Source organism: Mus pahari, unplaced genomic scaffold, assembly GCF_900095145.1.
Source record: "Mus pahari unplaced genomic scaffold, PAHARI_EIJ_v1.1 scaffold_7630_1, whole genome shotgun sequence".
NCBI lineage: Eukaryota > Metazoa > Chordata > Mammalia > Rodentia > Muridae > Mus > Mus pahari.
This window is the reverse complement of record NW_018391674.1, coordinates 32,756-39,970: the sequence shown is the minus strand read 5'-3', so window position 1 is coordinate 39,970 and position 7,215 is coordinate 32,756. Positions and strand designations below refer to the sequence as shown.

Sequence of the window (7,215 nt, the reverse complement as noted above, 5' to 3'; positions counted from 1 at the left end):
GGTCTACAGAGCGAGTACCAGGATAGTCAGGGATGTACAGAGAAACCCAGTGTGGAAATAAATCAACAACAACAACAAAAAAAAAGAAGTAAGAAAGAAATTGTTTTAGGGAAATTTTTGTGTTTTGTTTATTTATCTTATTTATCTTTTGAAAATTAGAGTTTTTTAAAGGGGTTTTGTAAGGTTTTCATTAGAGTGTTTGAGAATTTTTTTTTATTTTCAAGATTTTAATGTATGTTTAGTGTTTTTTCTGGGTTTGTTTTGTTTTGTTTTGTTTTTTAAGGATTTTAGGATGTGTTAGTGATTTTGGTTATTTATTTATTTATTTATTTAAGCTTTAGATTTTATTTTCAGTTTTTTACTGTTTTTATAGGTTTTTTTGTCTTCTTGATTATTTTTTCTAAATTTTAGTGGTTTATTTTTGGGGCTTAAGAGTTTTAGGGTTTCCAGGCAATGGTGACCCATGCCTTTAAGCCCAGTACTTGGTAGACAGAGGTAGTGGGTTTTTTAGGTTGAACCCAGCCTGGTCTATAGAGTTAGGATCAGGACAGCCAATACACATAGAAACCCAGTCTCAAAAATTTTTTTAAAAATGTGTTTTAGGGAAATTTTTGTGTTTTGTTTATTTATTTTTAAAATTTTAGAGTGTTTTAGATTTTTCTTTGGTTTTCAGGGTTTTAGTTTATATTTACTGTTTTTTCTAGGTTTTATATTGATTTTAGCATGTGTTAATGATTTTGGTTTTTTTTTCATATTTAGGCTTTAGGTTTTATTTTTAGGTTTTTACTGTTTTTATAGTTTTTTTTTTTTTAGTTTTCTTGAGTATACTTTTAAATTTTTATTGTTTTATTTTTGGGGTTTTAGAGTTTTAGGTGTTTTAGGCAACGGTGGCCCATGCCTTAAATCCCAGCACTTCAGAGGCAAAGGTAGTGGATTTCTGAGTTCCAAGCTACCCTGGTCTACAGAGTGAATTGCAGGACAGTAAGGGATACACAGTGAAACCCAGTCTCAAAAATTTCAAATAAATAAATAGATGAAATTTTAGGGAGTTTTTTGTGTTTGGTTTATTTATTTTTAGAATTTAGAGGGTTTTTTTTTTGAGTGGGGTTTTGTAAGGCTTTTAGAAGAATGTTTTAGGTTTTTTTTTTTTTTGGTTTTTTTTTTTTTTGGTTTTCTGGGTTTTAGTGTATGTTTACTGGTTTTTTGTTTTTTGTCTGCTTGTGGACGTTGTACATCGTGGTGCGGAGCCTAGTGCGCACCACGATGTACAACGTCCACAAGCAGGGTTTTTCTGGTATGATTTTGTAAGGTTATTAGAAGATGTTTTTGGTTTTTTTTTTTTTTGGTTTTCTGGGTTTTAGTGTATGTTTACTGGTTTTTTGTTTTTTGTTTTTTTTTTTAAAGAATTTTAAGGTGTTTTAGTGATTTGAGGTTTTTGGTTTTTTTAGGCTTTAGGTTTTAGGTTTCAGTTTTAGTTTTTTACTGTTTTTATAGGGTTTGTTTTAGTGTTCTTGTGTACTTTTTTAAAATTTAATGTTTTATTATTGGGGTTTTAGAGTTTTTTGGTTTCCTGGCAGTGGTGGCCCATGCCTTTAATCCCAGCACTTGAGAGGCAGAGGTAGTCGATTTCTGAGTTCGAAGGCTGCCTGGTCTACAGAGTGAGTACCAGGACAGTCAAGGATACACCGAGAAACTGAGTTTTGAAATAAATAAATAAATAAATAAATAAATAAATAAATAAATAAATAAATAAATAAAGTATTTTAAGGAAATTTTTGTGTTTTGTATATTATTTTTAGAATTTTAGGGTTTTTTATTTTAAAGGGTTTTGTAGGATTTTTAGAAGAGTGTTTTAGATTTTTTTTTTTTAGTTTTCAGTGTTTTACTCTATGTTTAGTGTTTAATCTGAGTTTTTGAAAGATTTTAGGGAGTGTTAGTGATTTTGCGGTTTATTTTTTAGGCTTTATGTTTTATTTTTAGTTTTTAATCTGTTTATGTTTTTTTTTAATTTTAGTGTTTTATTTTTGGAGTTTTAGAACTTTAGGGTTTCCAGGCAGTGGTGGCTAATGCCTTTAATCCCAGCACTTGGGAGGAAGAGGTAGTAGATTTTTGAGTTCAAGGCAAGTCTGGTATACAGAGTGGGCTCTAGGACATACAGGGATGCACAGAGAAAACCAGTCTCGAAAAAAAATCCCGAAAACATGGAAACAAATACCCCTATTTTTGGAAATTTTTGTGTTTTGTATATTTATTTTTAGTATTTAAGATTTTTTATAAAGGGTTTTGCAGGGTTTATGAGTGTGTTTTAGAGTTTTTCTTTCTGTTTTTCTTTTTCTTTTGTTTTGTTTTGTTTTGTTTTTTTGGTTTTTAGAATGTTAGTCTTTGTTTCGTGTGTTTTCTGGGTTTCTTAAGGATTTTTGGTTGTGTTATTGACTTGGGCTTTATTTTTTAGGTTTTAGCTTTTATTTTGAGGATTTTAATGTTTTTATAGTGGTTTTAAAGTGTTCTTGAGTTTTTTTTTTTTAATGTTAGTGTTTTATTTTGGGGATTTTAGAGTTTTAAGGTTTCCAGGCAGAGGTGGCCCATGCCTATAATCCCAGCACTTGGGAGGCAGAGGTAGTGGAATTCTAAGTTTGAGGCCAGCCTGGTCTACAGAGTGAGTACCAGGATAGTCAGGGATACACAGAGAAACCCAGTCTTGAAAAAATAAAAAATAAAATAAAAATAAAATAAAGTGTTTTAGGGAAAGTTTTGTGTTTTGTATATTTATTTTTAGAATTTTAGGGTTTTCTTTTTAAATGGTTTTATAGGGTTTTAGAAGAGTGTTTTAGATAGTTTTTGGTTTTCAGGGTTTTAGTATATATTTAGTGTTTGGGGGTGATTTTAGGACTTTAGGGTGTGTTAGTGATTTGGGTTTTTTTTTAGGCTTTATGTTTTAGTTTTAGATTTTTAATGTTTTTATAGGGTTTTTTTTTTTTTTAGTGTTCTTTAGTTTTTTTTTAAATACTAGTGTTGTATATTTGGGGTTTTAGAGTTTTTAGTGTTTCAAGGCCGTGGTGGCTAATGCCTTTAATCCCAGCACTTGGGAGGCAGAAGTAGTAGATTTCTGAGTTGGAGGCCAGCCTGGTCTACAGAGCAAGTACCAGGATAGTCAGGTATACACAGAGAAACCCAGTGCAGGAAAAAAATTTTAAAAAGTGTTTTAGGGAAATGTTTGTGTTTTGTTTATTTATTTTTAGAAATTTAGAGTTTTTTAAAAGGGTTTTGTAAGGATTTTATACCAGTGATTTAGAGGGTTTTTTTTTTTTTTTTTTGGCTTTAGGTTTTATTTATAGGATTTTGCTGTTATTTTAGGGATTATATTAGTGTTCTTGAGTAATTTGTTCTTAATTTCAGGGTTTTATTTGTGAGGTTTAAGAGTTTTAAAGTTGCCAGGCAGTGGTAGCCCATGCCTTTAATCCCAGCACTTAGGAGGAAGAGGCAGTGGATTTTTGAGTTCAAGGCAAACCTGGTCTACAGAGGGAACACCAGGACTATCAGAGATACACAGAGAAACCCAGTATCAAAAAACAAATAATTAAATAAATATAAAAATAATAAATTATACATAAATATATAAATAATAAATAAATAAATAGAAATATCGTTTTTTTGGGTTTTTAAGAATTTTAGGGTGTAGCCCTCCCCCATTAGTCACTAATTGAGAAAATGCCTTAGAGCTAGATCTCATAGAAGCATTTCCCCAATTGAAGCTCCTTTCTCTTTGATAGCTCCAGCCTGTGTCAAGTTGATACAAAACTAGCCAGTACATTTGAGCCCTTGTCAGCGTGACACAACCACATCACTAGTAAGCCTCAACCCTTACTTTCTTTTTCACCCCAAGATCTAAACAAATTTAAAGTCCCACAGTCTTTGCATATTAATAATTCACTCCTTTAGAATATTCAATATCTTTTAAAATCCAAAATCTTTTTAGAATTAAAAGTCTCTTAACTGTGGGCTCCACTAAAATATGTTTTGTTTTTCGTTGTTTGTTTGTTTGTTTTTATTTTTCCAGACTTGGTTTCTTTGTGTACCCCTGGCTGTCCTGGAACTCACTCTGTAGACCAGGCTGGGTCAAACTCCACTGCCTGGAACCTTAAAACACTAAAACCTCAAAATGTAAACACTAGAATTAAAAAAAAAACTCAAGAACACCAAAATACCCTATAAAAACAGTAAAAAACTAAAAATAAAACCTAAAGCCTAAAAACAATCCACAAACTCACTAACGCAACCGAATATTCTTAAAGAAACCAGAAAAACACTAAACATATACTAAAATCTTGAAAATCAAAGCAAAAAAACTCTCAAACATTCATAAAAACCTCACAAAACAGTTTTTAAAAAAGTCTAAATTTCTAAGGATAAATAAACAAAACACAAAAATTACCTAAAGCATTCTTTATTTTTGGAGACTGGGTTTCTCTGTGTTTCCCTGACTGTCCTGGAACTCACAATGTAGACCAGGCTGGCCTCGAACTCAGAAATCCAATACCTCTGCCTCTCAAGTGTTAGGATTAAAGTCATGGGCAAGCATGGCCTGGAAACCCTAAAACTCTAAAACCCCAAAAATAAAACACTAAAATTTAGAGAAAATACTCAAGAACACACACACACACACACACACACACACACACACACACAAAACCCTATAAAAACAGTAAAAAACTAAAAATAAAATCTAAAGTCAAAAAAAAAAAAATCCCAGACCTCAAACCACTAACACAGCCTTTAAAAAAAAATGAAAAAAAAAAAAAAAAAACACTAAACATAGACTAAGTGTCCTCTACTCCTCTATGTGTCCTTTAGTCTTTTTCAAGATCGCCATCAATTTGATCTTTCTTACCTTCATCCTGGTCTCTTCTCTGCATGTGAATATTGAATTTCTTTAAAAGATGACTTCATGGGCCTAGAGAGATAACTCAGTAGTCAAGAGCACTTTTGCACTCAAAAAAGACTGGCTTTGGTTCCTTAAAATCATGTCCAATGGCTCACAATCACCTTTAACACCAGCTCCAGGGGACCTGACAACTCATATGTCTGTGGTCACCTATACTCCCAAGCACATGCCCTACCCCCACCCATAAAAGTAAAATAATAAATCTTAAAAAGTGAGACAAGGTTCACTAGGTAGGTTTCATTTGTCAAATGAAACCCCATTTTCTCTGATTTCTGAGTTTGTTTGGATCATTTTGGGGGGTTCACCTTGTGTTCCAAGGCCACATTCCTTTTATCTGTCACTCTTTCCCCAACTTTATGTTTCTCCCTCAGACTTCACACCAGAGAGTCTACCTATGTCTTGTCCTTCTCCCCTGCTTCCTAAACANCCATCTTTTGCTGCNATCCCTGCTCCTGCAAGTCCCATCTCCAATTCCTTGCTCTCCCTGCAGACCAGAGAAGCTAAGTCCTGTTCATTTTAGCTTGTGTGACATTAGATGTATGTACTGTTCACAGCCTGAATTGGAGCTTTCGTCTTCCTTTGATATTCCTTCCACCATAGCACGTCTCTTCCACCAAAGTGTTCACTCATAGCATGCCATGTCACGTTTTAATTTTTAAAGCAAAACAAATTTTATTGGCAAAGATACTGGGGATGTTAAAGACCCTTAGGTATCCAACACACTGGAAAATAAACCTTTTTTTTCCAAACCTATAAGTTTACTTCCCTGTTCTTTGTGATTTTCAATTTCTCCTAATTATACACATACATATGGATATCACCATTGAACTTGATAAAGTACATGGAAAGCTTGGGTTGAACTTGGTAAACAACTTTGCCTATCTTTTTGGAACCATTGTCTCTGGTGTACTGCACACATTTACCTATTAAGACATCGCTATCATCGTCTGATCTCACCTCTGCAGGAGGAATCTCTGGAATGATGTGAAGGATACCTTCTGTGTAGTCATCAAGGAGCTGATAGACATAGAGGGCTGGATCCTTCTTGTAGGTGATGTAATCCATAATTGGCACCTGGGCTAGCACCCACCCCTTCCAGTTTTCCTCAGAGCCATTTTTGCCCTCAAATTTGTGTTTTACCACTCTGCCAACCAGGGCACTGGCAATGTGGGTGTCTTTCACCTGAGGTAATACTTCTTTGTTAGGCAAGACCTTAAGCTTTGAAATCCTCTCATCACTGTAGAGCTCATGTCTGTAGATGCAGTCAACTCCGACATATTTCACCAAATACAGAGAAGGGTTTATTAGCAGTTGACCTAAAATGATGGCCTTCCATTGGTGACAGGCCCATTGCCTCCCTTCCAACTGTGAGAAATTCTTCACCCAACAATATTCCTCAGGGCCTGGGAAGAAGGATTCCGCCTCCTCTTCTTCTTGAGGGATGGCATGCTCAGCCTCTTCAGAGGCATCGTCTTCTTCATGGCTGTAGACCTGGTGAGGTAGACCATAGCACCCCTGTTCTACTGTCTTGTGGCTATCATTCTGTGTTCAGGCTTCATACTTGCCCATTGCCTGGGTTTGAAGATCTTGCCTGTTTAAACCAGACACAATGCTCTTGCCTCATATATATGAGTTCCTGTAGGGCAATGGGTGTGGGATGGGGGAGAATGCTGGACCAAAGCTCTTCTCTGAGAGAACTTCTGAGCAGGTGAAGAAGTCTATGCTAAACAGTTTTGGGCTTCTAAAGTTAATTTTATCATAATAAGTTAATAGGAGGTGGTAGTGACCCACACCTATAACCCCAGCACTTGGGAGGCAGAGGCAGACAGATTTCTGGGTTCGAGGATAGCCTGATCTACAAAGTAAGTTCTAGGACATCCAGGGTTATACAGAAAAACCCTGTCTCAAAAAAAAATCCAAAATAATAACCAAAAAAAAAGTTAGTAAGAGGTGGTGGTGACCCAGGCCTTTAATCCCAGCACTTAAGAGGCAGAGGTAGACAGAGCTTTGTGAGATCAAAGCCAGCGTGGTATACAGAGTGAGTTTCATGACAGCCAAAGCTACACACAGAGAAACTCAATCTAAATAAATAAATAAATATGTAAATAAATAAACAAATTCATAGGGAAATAAACAGTTGATTCTCTACAGCTCAGAATAACATACTCAGAGACACATTTCTTAAGCCCTGAGGTAATTTGCCTCTGCTGAGGAACCTCTCCTTTTTTTTTTTTTTTTAAGGTTTATTTATTTATTTATTATATGTAAGTACA

General features: G+C 34.7%; 1 pseudogene; it reads right to left on the bottom strand.

The window, feature by feature from the left end:
* Positions 1-5,734: 5,734 nt before the first annotated feature.
* LOC110314644 lies at positions 5,735-6,501 on the bottom strand (annotated as a pseudogene).
* Between the last annotated feature and the right edge of the window lie 714 nt (positions 6,502-7,215).